This window comes from Spermophilus citellus (genome assembly GCF_964194105.1).
Source record: "Spermophilus citellus genome assembly, chromosome: 12".
Classification (NCBI taxonomy): Eukaryota; Metazoa; Chordata; class Mammalia; order Rodentia; family Sciuridae; genus Spermophilus; species Spermophilus citellus.
In genome coordinates, this window is record NC_138198.1 from 8,675,892 (window position 1) to 8,695,248 (window position 19,357).

The window sequence follows — 19,357 nt, forward strand, 5'->3', positions numbered from 1 at the left end:
ATATAATATGGATAACCCACAATTTATTTATCCATTTCCTAGTCAATGTATATTTGATGATCTCTGGTAGGATGGCCTTAGGTCTGAGCCTAAGCAACTCCATTTTAGCTTCATTTTAAAAGACCTGCAGTTTCACCAGGCACATCCACAGATCCCTCCAGTATAGCCTCAAACAAGTCACTTCCCCTCACCCTGATAAAGAGAGTGAAGCCCCTGGCAGGCTGTCCTTGCCTGATAAGATCAGAGTGGAGACCACCAGGCCAGATGTTTCTGGTCTTAGGGTAAATGATGTCACTGAGAAATCCGGTGATAGCTGTTGAGAATTGAAAGGGGGGGAGGGTCAAAAGCCCCAAAATTTAGTATAAATGATAGAGCAAATGAACAGGGATTCAGCCAGCGGAAACAAGGATGCACTCGAGCTGGAGCGCCTGATGAGGACCTGACATCCCAACACTTGTCATTGTTCCTGAGCCTTTGCGTGATCCTCACCGCTCTCAAACTCTACCGCCTTGTCTGGACCTTGGTGAGAGCCAACTCCTCCCTACAACCCCCTCCTCAACTGGCTGTCCACTCCACACCAGGAAAAGCCTGCCTTGGTTCCGGACTTGATTACCACAGTCTGAGTGAGTGTGCATCTGCTGGACTCAAAGCCTAAGACTTAAGACCTTTGAACTTAGCACGAAGAGGGAATGTCTGTCATGATTAAGTGTGTTTTGCAGTGCTTAGAATGAATCTAGAATTGTTTGCTGTGAATTAATTAATCTAGAATATTTGCTGTGAATTGATTTTGTCTATTGCAGTGCCTAGCATTAAGGATTGTCGTTTTCTTGATTAAGAACCTATAGAGTAAATCTGTATTGAGTAATTTGAGTGAATAAAGCATTGAAAAGGGGCAGAAGCCCGTGGACATTCTTTATTTCTCCCCTCGACTGCACACGTCGTTGCAATTTTGCCCCCTTGAGACAATCTCCATCCGTGAACACTTCATCTGCAGGTTTCTTTGGGTGAACACATGTCTTCGTTCTCTTGGGTTAATGCCAAGGAGTAAGTAGAATTGCTGGGTCTCATAACAAGGGAGAAACTGTCCAAGTGGTTTTCAAAGTGGCTGCATCATTATGCATTCCCATCAGCAGGGAGGGTCGTAGTTGCCTCTTCACCAGCACTTACTAACGTCAGTTTTTAAAAATTGAACCATGATGTTAGATTTGTCATGGATTTTCCTAATTTTGATAATGAGCTTCTTTTTGTTTGGGGAAAGTGTCTGTTTTTTTTCTGGTTTTCCATTTTAAAAAGTCACTTTTGTTACTGATTTGGAGGGTTACGTATATTCTATGAAATATTTCTTCAGATAAGTGATTTGTAGATACTTTCTCTCATCCTGTATTTCTTCCCATATGGTACCTTTCAGAGGGCAGAGATTTTACAATGATCAATTTTTCTTTTTCTTTTTCTTTTTTTCTCTTTCTTTCTTTTTCTTTTTTTTTCTGTGAGTCTTTTAGCCTATTCTGCTTTCCATAACAAAATATCACAGAGTGGCTTAAGCAATGGAAATGCATATATATATATATATATATATATATATATATATATATATATTCTTTTTTGAGGCCTCTCTACTTGGCTTGCAGACAAGCTGCCCCTCTCTGTGTCCTCACATGGCCTTTTCTCTGTGCACACAGGGAGTGAGGGAGGGAGGTGGGGGGGGGGAAGGGAGCTCTCTGGTGTCCCTTCCTCTTCTTTAAGGACACTAGTTATTCAACCACTTCAGGACCTCATTTACCCTTAAGTACCTCTTTAAAGACCCCCCTCTCTCCAAATATAGTCACATTGGGAGTGAGGTTCTCAGCATATAAATTTTGTGATTGCCTGCCACAGTCTGGCTGGGCACAATCAGGAGCCACTTGTCAAAAGAAACTAACTTTATTTTTAGAACCACACATGCCAAACAAAACAGCTCCTCAGGAAAAACCCTCAGAGCCCAACTGCCACCACCGGCTTCCCACAAGCCTCTCCCACCACCACCAGCCTCTCCACCTCCCACAATCCTCCTGCTCTTGAGGCGATTCGCTGGGTCATGTGGGCGGAGCCAAAAAAAGTCCCCCAATGAGCAGCTCCGGGGTCTGAAAGGGCAGGGAAACAGCCCAATGAGCATCACCGCAGAGTGCTGAGGGCCATTGCCAAGTAGGAATGACGCATCAAAATTTCCTTGCTAGCATACCCCATGTTAAATGGATTTCGCTGTTGACATTGCATGTAAGGTGACCTTGCTCAAGGACCAGGGTGGATCCGGGTTTAGAGCTGATCAGGTTTGAGGAAGTATCCCGGTCCTTGGGTTTAGGGCGTTCCCGGTTTAAGACAAGTTTAAGGCGTTCCCGGTTTAAGACAATAGGGGTTTTAGGGAAGTTCGAGGTTGAAGATTATTGCTGCTGGAAATAGGGCATTCCTGCTGCCTGAGTTCCCGTTGAGTTCTCGTGAGATTCAGAAAGTATTTGGAAAAAAGCTTCGTGGAGTAGGTGAATTGGGCGACAGCAGAACTGGGATTGCCCCAGCGTGTGTGTGGAGGCCAGTGTGAGTTCGGGAATAAAGATTGCTGTTTGAATCTACAAAGCTGTGTGGTGGCTCGTGATTCTGTGCCAAGCCAAGACATTGGCAGCAGAGGAGCCTACGACTCCACAACAAAACAACCCAATTTGAAGATGGGCAAGGACTTAAATAGACATCTCTCCAAAGAAGACATACAAATGACTAATAGGCCCATGAATGTTGAATGTCACGAATCATTAGAGAAATCCAAGCCAGAACCACCATGAGATATCACTTCACACCTATTAGGATGGTTCTTATGGAAAACCTAAAGGGAAGCAGGAAAAAAAAAAGTGCTGGTGATAATGAGGAGAAATCGAGACCTCTGTGCACTCCTGGTTTCATTGGAACATGGCTCAGCCACTGTGCAAAACAGTTACGTGGTTCCTTTGCTAGACACAGAATAAATGCTGCATGATCCAGCAGTCCCATGCCTAGGTACAGACAGTCCCCTGCTTAACAATGGTTCGACTACAGAATGGTACAAAAGCAATACATGTTCTGTAGAAATTGTACTTTGAATTTGGCATTTGAATCTTTTCCTGGCTTGCTGATGTGTGATATAATGCTCTTTCGTGTGGTTGGGAAGTGGCAGAGAGCTGTACCTCCACTCAGCCACATAACCATGAGGGTAAAAACCCAATACTATACCATATTTATTAAACAATGACCTGTATTTAATAAGTTACATGTGACATTCAACACTTTATCATAAATAGGTTTTGTGTTAGGTGATTTTGCAAATGTAAGTATTCTGAGCACCTTTAAGGTAGACTAGCTGAAGCTATAGTATTTGACAGGTGTTTTAAATGTAATATTGACCTGTAATATTTCAACTTATGATGGGTTTAATCAGGATATAACTCCATTGTAAGCCGAGGAACAACTGAATGTACCCAAAACCATTGAATGCAGGGACTTACACATACTTGTATACCCATGTTTATAGCAGTGTTATTACTGTATCCATCCAAAAGGTGGAAACAACTTATGTCCATCAATGCTGAGGGCCATTGCCAAGTAGGAATGACGCATTGAAATTTCCTTGCCAGCATACCCCATGTTGCTTAGAGGACATTCGCTGGGACATTGCATGTATGCTTTAGTAAGGTGACCTTGCTCAAGGACCAGGGCAGATCCGGGTTTAGAGCTGATCAGGTTTTAGGGAGTATCCCGTCCTTGGGTTTAGGGAAGTTCCAGGTTTAAGGTGTACCCTGCGGGGGAATAGGGCGTATCCTGCTGCCTCAGGCACACCCATCCTTGAGTTCCCGTTGAGTTCTCGTGAGATTCAGAAAGTATTGGAAAAGAAAGCCTCGTGGGACGTGAATTGGGCGGCGGCAGAACTTGGATTTCCCCAGAACGTGTGTAGAGGCCGGTGTGAGTTCGGGAATAAAGAATTGCTGTTTGAATCTACAAGGTGTGTGGTGGCTCGTGATTCTGTGCCCAGCCAAGACTGCGGCATTTGGTGGCCCGTACGGGGAACGTCTGAAGCTTGGGGGTAAGTGAATTTGCTCACTCCTGAAGGAGAGCAAAAAAATGGGTGACCATTTCAAAAAACAATGTGTTCTTGTTTTGATTTATTTTGTTTTTGTTTCAAGTTGCCTGTTCCTAGAACTTTCTCAGGCAAACTGGGGAAAATGGTTGACTCAAGGTTTGAAGTTGTTCGCCTCCGAGGAAGAGAAATTGTTAGAGAAAGGAGGCACCCCAGTGAGACCAAGAACAGCTAGGACGTATGTTGATACAACACAAAAATGTAGCCCATGGCTTTTTAAAGACGAGTTATTAAGTATATCAATGGGGCCATCATGGTATCCTGTAGAAGGATCTTTCTTCAACAAGAAAGAGATGGCTAGTTCTGTTTACTATACTTGTCTAAGATCTTGGTTTTTACAGACATCTGATTAATTTACAAAGCTAAAGTGTTAAAATATCAACCACTAAATATAAAATCAAGTACTCTTTACTTATTAAGTTCCATAAGGTAATATATTTAAACATTATGTGTGTTTTCATAAATTGGTAAATGGAAAAAAAGTTTAATATCACATCAATTCATGAATACATAAGAAATGTGACATATTCATAGTCTTTTTAATTATTTATTAATAATAAATTATTATTATTACTATTCAGCCTTTTTTTTGGCACTGAGTATTGAACCCAGGGATGCTTAACCACTGAGCCACATCCCCAGCCCTTTTCAAATATATTTTATTTAGAGACAGGGTCTTGCTGAATTGCTGAGCGCCTTGATAAGTTGTTGAGGCTGGTTTTGAATTTGAGATCCTTCTACCTCATACTCTAGAGCTGCTGGGATTACAGGCATGTGCCACTATGCCAAGCCTCAGCCTTTTTGAAAGGAATAAAATTCTGACTCATGCTTTAGTATGGATGAACTGAAAATATTATACTAAGTCAAATAAGCCAGACCCAAAAAGACAAATATCACATGGTTCAGTTTGCATGAGATCCCTAGAATATGCAAATGCATAGAGTCAGCAAAGAACAGAGATTACCAGGGGCTGGAAGAAGGGGTAATGAGAAGTTAGTAATTAATAGGGAGAGGGTTTCTCTTTGGGGTAACAAGAAACTGGAAATGGATAGTGGTGATTGTTGCATAATGCTATGGATTTACTTAATGCCACTGAATTGTGCATGTAAGTATGGTTAAGAATTTAAATTTTTATATTAAATATTCTATCACAATAAAAGTATTCAAAGAAAGCCCTGTTTTTGGAAGTCATAAATGAGAATAAAATTTATAGAATATTCATAAAATTACAAACATGCAAAACATGTGTATTAGAACCTTTAAGTTGATAAGTAAATCAATGATTAGAAGAAAATTTTTAGTCCAATATACTAATTTTGTTTTCAATCCTGCGGGTCAAACCCAGGGCCTTGCACATGGTAGGCAAGCGATCAACCACTGAGCTATATTCCCAATCTCAATATTTCCTCCCCTAAAGTATAAGCATTTTAAAAGTTTATTTTTCTAGAGAAAAATGAATAAATTCCATGCTATGAATATGTCACATTTCTTATGTATTCATGAGTTGATGGACATTTAAGGTGTTTCCACCTTTTGGATGGATACAGTAATAACACTGCTATAAACATGGGTGTACAAGTATGTGTAAGTCCCTCACTTAATTAAATTTGTCAATGAACCAAAATGAGATAAACCTCAAACCCATTAGGATGAATACTATTTAAAAAAAAAAAGTTAAGAGGATGTTGAGAAATTCAAACCCTTGTGCACTCTTGGTGGAAATGTAAATTGTGCAGCTACTATGGAAGATAGTATGGAAAGTCCTCAAAAAATTAAAATAGAGCTAGACACGGTGGTGCACACCTGTAATCCCAGCCGCTCAGGAGGCTGAGGCAGGAGGATCATGAGTTCAAAGCCAGCCTCAGCAAAAGTGAGGTGCTAAGCTAAATAAAATACAAAATAGGGCTGGGGAAGTGGCTCAGTGGTCGAGTGCCCCTGAGTTCAATTCCCAGTACCCCCCAATCAAAAAAAATTAAAATAGAATTACCATGAGGCTGGGTTTGTGGCTCAGTGGTAGCGTGCTCGCCTAGCATGCATGAGGCACTGGGTCCAATCTTCAACACCACATAAAAATAAAGACAATAAAGTCCATCAACAACTAAAATTAAAAAAATAGAATTAACATACATTGGGTTAAACACTAATCAGTCAGTGCCTAGGAAAGCTTGTAGTTAGATAAGAAGTACTCTAAAGAATATAAAGGAGGGCTGGGGTTGTAGTGTTATGCTCGAATTCGGGACCCCCAAAAGACCACCAGAGACCAAGATGGATGTAAGCAGCAAAGAGGTGTTTATTGCAAGCTAGCTCGGTCCTCCGCTCACACAGCAACAGGTCACACTGAGAGGCCCTGAGCCCAGAATTTGCAGTAGTTTCATACATTCTTTGGAGAAGGCAGGGACCCCCACATACATCATAGCATCTCTTATCAAATCATCACACACCGCGGGAAAATCAAATAACAACTCTAAAACAAGTGGCGGGAAAGAATCTGGAAAGAATTATTGGTTAGTTCAAGGGGTTGATGCATTTAAAATTGATTGGTTTAAATCATGAGGATGTCGCAAGGGGGGTACTGCCAAAATTCAGGGCTTCTAGTTTAGATATTGGTCACCACACCTAGGTGGGGGCCATCTGGAATTTCAGATATTTCGATATCTTGGTCTATCTTAGGTGATCACCATCTGGGCTTTTCCGAGAACTGTTTCCACAGAGCTTTTCTATGGTATTTTCCTGACTTTAGGACTACAGTAGGTCAGAGGTTAAGTTTCAGAGCAAAATGAGGTCCCAAGTAGAATGATATTGCTTAGGTCTTTCAGTAGCTCAGTGGTAGAGCGCTTGCCTAGCATGTGTGAGGCACTGGGTTTGACCTCTCAGTGCCACATATAAATGAATAAAATAAAGGTCCATTGATTTTATATACATATATATATATATATATATATATATATATATGTAAAATCAATGGACCTTTATTTATACACACACACACACACACATATATATATATATATATATATATATATATTTATGATATAAATATGTAGGGATAGGGAAGCTGGCCATTTCTGTATTTCTAGTCTTTAGGGAATTATAAAAGCAGAATGGCCTTGGTTGTAAAGGAATGTACTCATAAAACATCTAAGGATCCCCACCTGCAGAGTGGGCATGCAACCCGTCATATATATTTCACTGCTTGTAGGAACAGGTCCTCCATTGTATCCTGACCTGCCGCAGAGGAGTGTATGAGCAATGAAAAGTCCAAAACCTCTCCATTGAGCCCTGTGCATTCTTTCTTTGGGATCAGTAAAGAGTCCACTGGGGAATTTGCAGCCCTGGGATCAACACCTTAGACCTAAATTCCAGGTCTACACACAAAATAATTGAAAGCTCTTAGAGATTTGTACGTCCATGTTCACAGCAGAATCCATTCACAATGTAGCTGAAAGTTGAAAGCCCGCCAAGTGCCCATCGACCAACGGATGTATCAACATAATGTGGTGTGTATGTACAGCGGAATGTTATGCAGCTTTTAAAAGGAAGGAATTATTTTTTTTGTGGGGATAACCAGGGGTTGAACCCAGGGAAGTTCAACCACTGAGCCACATCCCCAACCCTTTTTAAAATATTTCACTTAGAGACATGCTGAGAGCCATTGCCAAGTAGGAATGACGCATCGAAATTTCCTTGCCAGCGTACCCCATGTTGCTTAGAGGAAGGACTCGTGGAAATGGACTTGCCTTGGACATTCGCTGTGACATTGCATGTATATTTGAGAAAGGTGACCCTGCTCAAGGACCAGGGTGGATCCGGGTTTAGGGAGGATCCTACTGGATTAGGGCAGATCAGGTTTTAGGGAGTATCCCGCTCCTTGGGTTTAGGGCAGTTCCAGGTTTAAAGTGTACCCTGGGGGGGGGGGGAATAGGGTGTATCCTGCTGCCTCAGGCACGCTGGATTCAAAGCCTGGTGGAGTACGTGAATTTTGCGGCAGAACTTGGATTTCCCCAGAACGTGTTTTGTAGAGGGCCAGTGTGAGTTTGGGAATAAAGAATTGAATCTACAAAGCTGTGAGTGGCTTGTGATTCTGTGCCCAGCCAGACTGCGCCAGAGACAGGGTCTTGCTGAGTTGCTTAGGGCCTCATCAAGTTGCTGAGGCTGGCTTTAAATTTACAATCCTCCTGCCTCAGCCTCCAGGGCTGTTGGGATTACAGGTGTGCACCCGGCAAAGGAAGGAGTTCTGACAAATGCCAAAACATGGATGAACCTTGAGGACATCAGGCCAGATGAAGCAAGCTCATCACAAAAGGACATTTGGCTTGGAAAGTAGACAAGGAACAACTAAGGACTGAAGAGAGGGAGGCAAGGCAGCTTTTAGGGGCGTGGGTGGCACTTTGCAAGATGGGAACTGCGATGTGATGCTTTGGACAGCTTCTCTTCTGAGCAGTTGAAAAGTGCAGTAGAGAGGACACAGGTATTGGTGAGCTGACCAGCGTGGAGGGGGTCACCAGCAGTGAGAAGTTACCAGTGACAAGTCCTGCTCCCCGACATGTTGAAGTTTGAACATTAGATAAGTATATACGCCGAGGCAAGCATATCAAGCAAGGTTTATTTAAAAAGGGGCAACAGATCTCTCCTGGGAGGGAGAAGGGGCCATAGCTGGTATCCTCGGATCCCCAGAAGCGAGGCTTCCTTTGATCTCCTGCCCTCTTCCCCTTATCTCTAGGCCCAGGAATGCTGGTGGGATGGCCAAAAGGTGGAAAGAAGGGGGAAGGGCGGGATGGAGCAGCCCTGGACTATATTAATTAACCACCTAATAGCTCCCTGTAGGGAGGGACGATTCCTGGAACAGGTTACCTTAGCATCATTTGGAGCAGGTGCAGGTTCTTGATAAGGGTGGAGGAAGGGCTCAGAAGGAATTAACATTTCAGTCCTTCAGGGGACAGCCTCCATCTTCCCGGAACTCGCTCAAAATTGGCCTGACTTGGTCTGACTCGGTTTACCCATCCATACCAACTGCCTGTCTGCCTGATTCTGGCTTCAGCAGTAGCCAGCTGGGCTTAGTGTCATCAGCAGAGTCCATCTGAGGGTCGGAGAAGAAGATGTGGGGGGCAGAAGCCGGGGTCAGAGGGGAGGAATGACTGGTGTCCTGGAACGTGGAGGCAGGGGCTGCCAGCCAGGGAGGCCCGTGGCCTCTAGAGGCTGGAGGAGGCAGGAAGAGCCTCCGGGAGCCACCCCTGGTTGGACTTGACTCCAACCCAACAACCAGGGAGACTGGTTTAGACCTCTGCCCCGCAGAACAAAGAATCCATGTGTTGTTTGGAACTGTGGAGTGTGGGGATTTGTTACAGCAGAAATCAGAAATGAGCGCAGGCAGTCACCTGGGGCTAGCTGCAGGCCCCAGGTGTCACCACAGTCACCTGGGGCTGGCTGCAGGCCAGCTGTCACCACCTCCAGGCCTCAGTGGCCCTTGGGAAGGGTTTGTTCATGTAACTCCATGGAAGGGAGCCACCCGGTCGGTCAGCACCTGGCCAGGACAGAGCCAGCTCAAGGTGACCTGGTCAGAAAGGACCTAGGAAGGCAAATTCCCTGCCGCGACCCTTAGGTCCAGTCTACTTTTGAGTCCCCTAGTGCTCAACTCCAGTACAGCCGGAAGGACGGGGACCGACTGGGACCAAATCTTCCACAACTCAGCAGACAGCAGAGGGGACACACACAGGCAGTGCCTTGAGCCATGGGGTCCTAAGGGTGTGACAAGTGAGGAGCTCCACCCACCGGCTGAGTCAGAGAAAAGTGCTCGACTCTCCTGAGTGTGGAGGTGACACCCTAGTGCAGTGGTTCCCCCGCTTTGCTGTGCATCAGGATCATAAGAGGAACTTGGAAAAGAGACAGGTGTTCAGGCTCCACCCAAGACCAACTGATCAGCACTCCAGGCAAGGGCCCTAAGAAGGCGAAGGGTCACCCCTGCCTCTTCCGGTGGTATTGCCTTCCTGGTAGTTCTCTCTGTCCAGGCCCCTCCACAGCTTCCCATTACATCTTAAGACTTACTTCACAGAAGTGCCCTTGAATCTGAGCTGAACAGATGGATCCTCTACAATTTACATGAACTTTGCATGAGGAGGGGGCATGTTTGCTCAGCAGGGCCTGATGGCTAAGGCGGTCTCAGGCTAGACCCCACTCAGAGGACAGAGCAGAGATTACCAGAAAAGCAGGGTGATCAAGACTAGAGCTGTGTTGCACGCCTGTAATCCCAGCGGCTCAGGAGGCTGTGACAGGAGGATTGTGAGTTCAAAGCCAGCCTCAGCAAAAACGAGGTGCTAAGCAACTCAATGAGACCCTGTCTCTAAATAAAATATTTTTAAAAGGCAGGGGATGTGGCTCAATGGTTAAGTGCCCCCTGAGTTCAATCCCTGGTACCAAAAAAAATAAAAAGTAAAAAAAGTCTAGCGGCTTCCAATCATAAATTCTGTAAAACCAGTTGCAATTAGGATCTGTCAGTCGGGCCCATGGCCAAGAGTCGCCTGTGGGTTGTCCGCTAGTGTAATCTGTCAATCCAGAGTGAGAGATGATACTTGAGCTGGACCTGCTAACCATCTCCCTTCTACCCCCGTAGAGGCTGGGACACAAAGAAGTGAGTGGTCGAGCCAGGTACAGTGGCGCGCACCTGTAATCCCAGTGGCTCTGGAGGCTGAAGCAGGAGGATTGCGAGTTCAAAGCTAGCCTCAGCCAAAATGAGGTGCTAAGCAACTCAATGAGACCCTGTCTCTAAATAAAATACAAAATAGAGCTGAGGATATGGCTCAGTGGCCCTGTGCCCTTGTGTTCAATCCCCAGTACCAAAAAAAAAAAAAAAAAAAGAAGAAGAAGAAGTGAGTTGTCAATCTCTGAGAGGACCCAGAGGCTCTCCCTTGAGAGCTGCCCCCTTCTTCCTTCTCTGCTAATAAACTTTGTGTGCTTTTCCTAAATCCGGTGTCCCCCGCTTGCTTGCTCGAATACTGGAGAGCTGACAGGGTCTGAAAGTTCTCGTCGGGGTAGTAGTGGGACCTCAGCCTTTCCTTTTGTGTGTGTGTGTGTGGTTCGGGTGAAGTGACACCCTCTTTCTCCACAGAAAAGTCTTCACTGGGCTTCTCCAAAAATCCTCACCATGGCTGATTTTGGGACTGTCAGCCAAAGAGCCTCTGCAAAAGAGTTCAATGTAGATAAACTTCCTGTTTTCATGTCACCCTATTCTACTTGGCCACTGGCCGGGAAGATACCAGCACTCCAGGTGCTGGACACCCCCTTACTAGTTTTTCACAAACACGTATCCAGTATAGAAGTTTGTAGAACTGTGCAAACGAGGCCTCTGGCCTTGAGGTGGGCTTCACAGAGAGGTCTACATTTTTAAGATAAGTTACAATTGGGCTCCATGGTAACAGCTGGCAGGGGGAGGAAAGAAAGGGGAGAAGAAGCTCTCCCCTTCTCAGGTGCTGTCCTTGAAGGGTTAACTTGCCCAGAACTGTGAAAGAAAAAGCTGCTTTATGTGAACTTCTGCAGACTGTGAACTTCTGAGCCCCTCCCCTGACATGCTGGGTATAAAACTCCGAAACTCCCTGAACTCGGGGTTCAGGGGATTGATTGATGACAGCAAAAGCTGTGCCCTCTGAGCCTGGCTGCAGTCAATATAAAACTGTCTCCTGCTGTCTTCAGTGCCTTGCCTCGTTTGTCCCTACAACACTGGTGATTGAACCCGGGGCCCTGTGCATGCAAGGCAAGCCTTCTGCCCACTGAGCTGAATCCCCAGCTCTCAAGCTTTCCTTTTTCTGAGGGATCACTTTTGCCCCCCCTCCCCCCCCCCTGCCTTGGCCGGGCCAGCTGATGCTTGCTTCAGGGCTCATTAACAGAGCTCACAGTGACCCCAACAGAACCGAGGGAGCTTTGACTGGTTGCCCAGTTGCTCAGTGTCTCTGAAATCTCTGTCACCTTCTTGTCTTTTACAACACCTCCACCTTTTGCTGGACACCTGTATTACTGAAGTCCCTAACTGACAGGCCAGAGTTTTTTATTTCAAAGGGAAGCTGGCCAGAGTACAAAAGGAAGCGGGCCCTTGTTCTTCCCAGGGACTAGATGGCTGCTACGGGAAGGGGCAATTCCACTGCCCAGAGTTCCCAGCTCACTACGGAAAAAATGACCCCTTCCCTGCAGGAGCCTTGTGTCTGGTGCTGTGTTCTTGGAGCTCAATAATGGAAACAGACTAAGTCCCCTTCCTCTCACCTGATTAAAATACTTAGGCACCCTCTATGCCTGCTGGTGGGCCCTTCCCATCCCAGCCACTGGTTTATCTTTTAGCTGTTTGGGAGGTAAGTCTTATTTCGGGGGTCCAGGTGGGATCCTTTGCTGTCCCCTTTTTTAAAAACTGCCATCCAGTGCCCCCTTTACATGAGTTGTGTAGATGGATGCTCCAGAGGCAAGCTGTAAACTGGTGTGCCCACGATCACAATTTACCCCTTCCTACCGTTCCTGGTGAGCAGCGGTGTTGGTGAGGTATAGACTGATGCTCCTGGGACCAGGGGGAGAGGGGGGAGGGGAAGAAGAAACACTATGGAATGATACTGGCCAATTTATATTGTTATATTTGGTGTATGTATGAATACCTAACAACGCATCCCACCATTAAGTATGACTATAATGCATCAATAAAAAAAATAAGGAAAAAAATAAATGAATTGTCTCTTTCTTTGCCTCTTCCCTTTCCTGTCTGATAGTTTGAAGGCACAAGGTAAGATCCAGCTTAGAGCTGACTGCACCCGACCTCAGGGACCCTCTGGGGGACACCTAGGACCTGGGTGACACAATTTCCATGGAAACAAGGACGATGTTTATGTGTTGCGTGGTCCTCCATGAAACCAGGGGCACTTGTTTGTGGACTGGACCAGGATCCCACAATCTAGGACCACACAATGCCACTTGAGAGCCGAGGGGCACCTTGACAAATGGTGGGCTCATCCCTCTTTCTCTATGCACTGCATAAAAATAAGTAAAGTAAGGGTATTGTGTCCATCTACAACTAAAAAATATTTTTTAAAAAATATGTAAATTGGATGGTGCTCTGCTGGCCATGCTAGGCAATTTTCCTGTTTATCTTATACTTAAGTTACGGGGTTAACACCAGAAGCCTTAGCTTCCTGTCTTCCTCCCCTTCCTCCTCCTGCTCCTCCTCTTCCTCTTCTTTTCTTTTTTACACTGCAGACAATAAGTAATTTCTTGTTCAGGGTTGCTTATGGGGAAAAGAGGCTGTCTCTCTTAAAATCCGAATCACTGACAAACTGGTGATCTGAATTCATTTCCTCATTCTACAAAGTATAATTCAGGTGCACTCTTGACAAAGATCAGAAAACATTTCTTCCTGAGTATTCCCTTATACTTTGAGAAGCCAACATTCTCAGATTCTGGGACTCTTCCTCTTAACCCCTTTCTGACAAAAGGAGGGGGGCCAAGGGGTGTCCTTGAGTGGACTCCTGTGGTGCACCAGCTCGTAGTCAAGAACCTGTGTCCTGTGGCTGGAGGTCTCTCCCGTTTGCTTTTCCTCCGCCTCCCCGGGGCTCTTGCTCTTGATTCAAAAGTGCACTGAGGTCCAGTGGAAATGTTCTGTGTGTTCTCTCATTAGAGCCATGACAGCCACTTCTTTTTACATAAAGAAGCAAACAACAACAACAAAAAATATCTTCTGCCTTTTTGAGCTCAAGGTTTTCCATGCCTAAAGTAATATATTTTTATTCTGATTTGTTTTGTCTACCTGGAGGGTCTTCTCCCCACCTGCGTTTTTTCCTGCTGTCTTTAGTCAGTGGTCAGTCAACCAACCTTGTCAGGTCCCTCAGGAGAGAAAGGGTAGAATGTGATGGTGGTCTGTGTGGATCTGCCCCGTCCAAGGCAACGGAACCTTTGATTTTGGTATCCCTCGTGATTGGCACACTCTGTCCTGAACTTCCCCAAAGGTTCTGGACTTCCCATATCTGTTTCAAACAAAGGTTTTATTTATTTATTTATTTATTTATTTATATTTTTTTTGGTAGGTTCTGTTTTGGTCTCTAAATGTTTAAATCTGGCAGACACCCTGGTAATAAACATTTGTAGCTCTCTTGTCTGCCAATGTCTGGGCTGGGCACAAGATCACAAGCCACCACACACCTTGTAGATTCAAACAGCAATTCTTTATTCCCAAACTCACACCGGCCTCTACACACACGTTCTGGGGAAATCCCAGTTCTGCTGCCGCCCAATTCACCTACTCCACGAGGCTTTCTTCTCCATCCCATTTGAATCTCAGGAGAACTCATCGGGAACAAACAGCAGGAACACCCTAATCCCGGCAGCAATAATCTTCAACCTCCAACTTCCCTAAAACCCCTATTGTCTTAAACCGGGAACGCCCTAAACCCAAGGAGCGGGATACTTCCTCAAACCTGATCAGCTCTAAACCCGGATCCGCCTTGGTCCTTGAGCAAGGTCACCTGACATGCAATGTCAACAGCGAAATCCATTTAACATGGGGTACGCTGGCAAGGAAATTTTGATGCGTCATTCCCACTTGGCAATGGCCCTCAGCACTTGTCCTCTACCTGTGGGAATCTAATGCCTGGTAAATAAGCTATAAAATCTTTGTTTTCTGTTTATTACTAAGTACATTTGTGTGCGTGTGTATTGTGTCTACGTGGTACCAAACTGGCTTATAGACAACCAAGTGCTCATAAATCGAAAAAGAGCCAAATGTTTTTTAGTTCATGTGACTTAAATAAATCGTTGACAAACAGATGTTGACTTAAATTTGTTGTTCAGATGAAAGTAAAGATGTCTCTTCCTCCCACCCTCTCCAGGTTGCTGAGGCTGGCTTTGAACTTGTGATCCTCCTTCCTCAGCCTTCCCAGCTGCTGGGATTACAGGCTTGCTCCATCATGCCCAGCTTCCATCTTGATTTTGACCACTTTTATCATTTTACTTCCCTCTTGTCTTGGTGAAAGTTTTTTTTCCTGAAGACACTGTTGATCCACTGTCCTGTTGTTAGATTTTTATTGTCCCTTGTTGCTGGGATGTAGGTGTCCCAGTCATGAGTCTCATCTGGCCCCACCTTGGAGGAAAAATGATTGATGACTAGGAGTCAAAAACCTTTTTAGCCACATTTGGACAACAAGGTTTCAAAGAAGTGGCTCTTAGGTCAAATTTAGTTGGAACCCCTTGTAAATTTTTTGGTTTTGGTACTGGGAGTGCCCAGGGGTGCTTAACCCCTGAGCCACATCCCCAGCCCTTTTTTGTATTTATTAGACACAGGGGCTCACTGAGTTGCTAAGTGCCTCACTAAGTTGCTGAGGCTGGCTTTGAACTTGAGATCCTCCTGCCTCAGTCTCCCTAGCCGCTTGTAAGAGGTGTTTTGCATCCATCATGCGGAGACTTTCAAAGAATTGCTTTTTTGTCTTTGTAAGGGGCTCACCTCACCTTGGTTTTTCAATAGACATCTTTGACGAAATAGGTATTACTATAAAAGATAGGTTTCTCAGTTCAAAATCATTGATTTGCTTAGCGCCTGGCTTTTGCTGAGGCTGGCTTTGTTCCTAAAAGGAACATCTGTTCAGGGTGCTATTTAGAGCCCCCAAGGATAAGGCTGGTAGCCTGGGAGGACTGGCCACCACAGATGACCTGTGTGTTGGTCCAGCCTCAGCCTGGGCTTTGGCATGGACTGCTCCCCTGGCTGAGCACCATCTGGCCAGCTTTTTCCTTCTTGTTGTGAGGGCTCTGTTCACTCCAAGGACCAGCCCAGCAGAACTCACAGGATCTCCCAGGGGAAGCCAAGGCTCCTGGCCCTGGTCTCAGCCTCTCCTGATGTCACTAGCGGAGCCCACGGTGGCTCAGGGGCAGCAGGAGGGCACCCCAGGTGGGAAGAGGCCCTCTGTGGCTGGGAAGGGCTCTGCAGCTCTGCTTCTGCTTACCAGTGACTGTCGCACAAGTGAGCCCACAGAACCCTGTGGAGTGTCCCATCTGCAGTGCCCACAAGTGCCCGAGACCCAGGGAAGACATCAGCTGGGCTGAGGGAGGGGAGGCCAAGCAGGTTCTAGAAAACCCTGTGCTCTGCAGTTCACAGGGGCCGCTAGGGAGATCTGACTGCACCTGTGGCTCAGACTCCTCGCCCCGCCCGAGCTCAGGAGTTCAGAATAGGACCACGCTGTTCCCTGTTCTTTGCACGTGACCCCGACAGGGCAGAGTGGTGGGCCCGTCCCTCAGGAGGCCCCTCTCCTCTCTGAGGTTTCCTTCTGCTGCAGGGAAGGCTTTTCCTGCCACGTGGTCCCAGAATCGCCCTCTGCAGAGGCCTCCTGCCCGCTTCGTGTCTGGGCAGCGTCAGCAGCGGGGGCACAGTGCTGGGGGCACTGAGAGGTCTGGATTTCAATCACAAAAACTTTGGAGAAATGAAGGGCACTGCAGGGGCTGACGATCTCTGGAACTTCCAGGAGCCAGTGTGTTCCCATTCAATCCAGTGTCCTAGAGGGGACAACTCTCCTCCAGGGTTGACAGTGACCCACGCTCCTCCCTTAGGCAATGCTCTCATCCTGAGCTCCTGTCCCCCAAATTGGTGTCTCCTGTCTCCTGACATCTACCTCTGCAGAGGGGGAGGGTCCTTCTCTCCGCTCACTTTACCTCCTGTCCTTCCTTAAACCATTTCTCCCTCTCCTCCCGCCCTCTGGCCGGGTCAGACTCTGCACCTTTTTTGGTGGGGTGGGTACTGGGATTCAACTCAGGGGCACTCGACCACTAAGCCACATCCCCGGCCTGATTTTGTATTTTATTTAGAGACAGAGTCTCACTGAGTTGCTTCGTGCCTTGCCATTGCTGAGGCTGGCTTTGAACTCACCATCCTCCTATCTCAGCCTCCCCAGCCGCTGTGTGCACCACCCACTGGTTCAGCACCTTTTTGTGCACCCCAAGACTCTGTAGTATGCAACTCACTCCCAGAATCTTCTCCCAAGAGGAAAATGAGACAAGTGTTACCGGAAGCCAAGCTAGGGGTCCTGATTTCCAGGATGGAAATATTATTATATCTTTTGTAATTGTCCTTAGGTCTTAGAAATTCTGTTTGTTTTTGGTGTTTTTCCCTCTTTTCAGTTTTAGAGTTTCTTCCTTTTATTAATACACTTTATGTTTAAGAGCGGTTTTTGGAGTCTATGGGTTTGACAAAGGCATATTAACACGTGTCCACCAATATGGGATGATACAGAATGGCTGCACGGCCAGAAGTCCTGTGCTCTGCCTCTTCATTCCTCCCTTACCCCTTGCCCATGGCAACTGCTCTTTTTTTTTTAATGTCTCTATAGTTCTACCACCTCCCAAGTGTCACATTGTTGGAATCATATAGTAACAACCTTTTAGGACTGACTTTTTTGCAGTTTATAATAGGCATTTAGGTTTCCTCTTGTCATTTCTTTCTTGGCTAGATCATTTTTTAGTGCCGAATAATATTCCATGGTCTGGATGTACCACAGTTTATTGACTCACTCATATATTGAAGGTTGCCTTGGTTGCTTCTAAGTGTGGACAATTACACACAAGCTGCTATGCACATCCATGCAGAGGTTTTGTTTGTCTTGATATATCTCAAATGCATCAATAATCACATTGGGTATGTTCTACTAGTGGGCCCAAACAAGGATTTTTTTTTTGTACTGGACATTGAACCCAGAGGTACTTTATCATTGAGCCAAGTCCTCAGTTGATTTGATTTGATTTGATTTGATTTTTGATTTTGAGACAGGGTCTCACTAAGTTGCCGAGGGCCTGGCTAAATTGCTGAGGCTGGCCTTGAACTTGCCATCCTCCAGCCTCAGTGACAGAGTCACTGGGTTCACAGGTGAGCCCCACCGTGCCGGGCCCAAGGTGTTGTTCATTTCTGTTGTGAGTTCAGATTTCTAATTCTTCCTGGAAATGTCCATCTCGTCTCCTCCACTGCCCGTCTGTTCTCCCACGAGGGACCATTCCCGTTGGAGCCCTCTGCATGTTCACCGCGGTTATTTTACATTCCCAGTTCATAATTCCAAGATCCCTGCTGTCTTTCAGCCTGGCTTTGATACCACTTTATCTTTGAAACTCTGCTTGTGGCTTTCATGGGCCCTGGGACACCTGGTTGAAAGCTGGCCGTCCTGAGGACCAGGTGAGAGGCTGATGACAGGACACCTCCCTGGTGTGGCTGTGTGGACCACACGGCCACCGTCAGAGCCTAAACTTCCTCCAGTGTCAGTTTTGTTTGCCATGATTTTGGCTGGGGGAGGGGTGTTCAGAGAGGCTTGTTCCCCATGTGATCTCAGACACCGGCTTTTCCCTGTCACTGTACAAGAGCCCTGGTGATGTGGTGCTGAGGCCTGGTGTGAGGGCATCCTCTCTGGTCCCCTGAGGAGGTCTCCGTTCTGGCCTTTCTTTCTGTGTGTGGAGACGGCACCTGGCCACCTAGCCCAGGCTGGCCTTGAACACCAACCTCGGCCTCCGGAGCACCTGGCTGAGGTCTCTGTCTTCAAGTGGGCCTGTCTCTGGGCCAGCGGGGGCTGAAGTAGGGTTTCTTCCCCTGGGTTGGCTCGTGCCCCTCAGTGGGGCTCTGGTGAAGAGGTCCCTGAGGGTGACCTTCCTGTGGAAAGAGCACGTCGCAGGAGCATTTCAACACAGCGACCTGCCCGTGGCCCTGCTGGGAGAAGGAGGGGTCTCTCCTTCACCCTGAGGACCTGGTGGGCTTCCTGGGGGGGACGTGAATGGGAAGCATGTGGCCCCTTTAAAATTGGATCCAGGAATTTTTGTCCCTCAGACCAGCGCACATCCCCCAGATGGTCACCCGCCCCACGACTCCTGCCTGATGCTGGCCACGGCGCAGGTTTCCGCTTGGGGTGAGCTGGGATGCTGCGTCTGGCTCTGCAGATCCCTAGGTGGTGGTTTCCCTGCGACCTCGACTTGATGACTCTAAGAAGACTCCTTGATGTTCAGTTTTGTTTTGTCATTGGGAGAGAGTGACGGCCTCCGAGCTCTTAATGTCACCCTGGAAACCAGAAGTCCCCCCTGATGATTGTTTTCCTTCATGAAGCCTCTGGGTCCTTAGAGAGTGAGTTATGGGGAGATGGCACATCGGCCAGGAGAGTGGTGACCGTCTGTCACCCATGGTCCCCTCCTGGCAGGCTGAGAGTGAACCTGAGACTGCAGGGCAGCTCCCACGTGTCATTTCCCTCC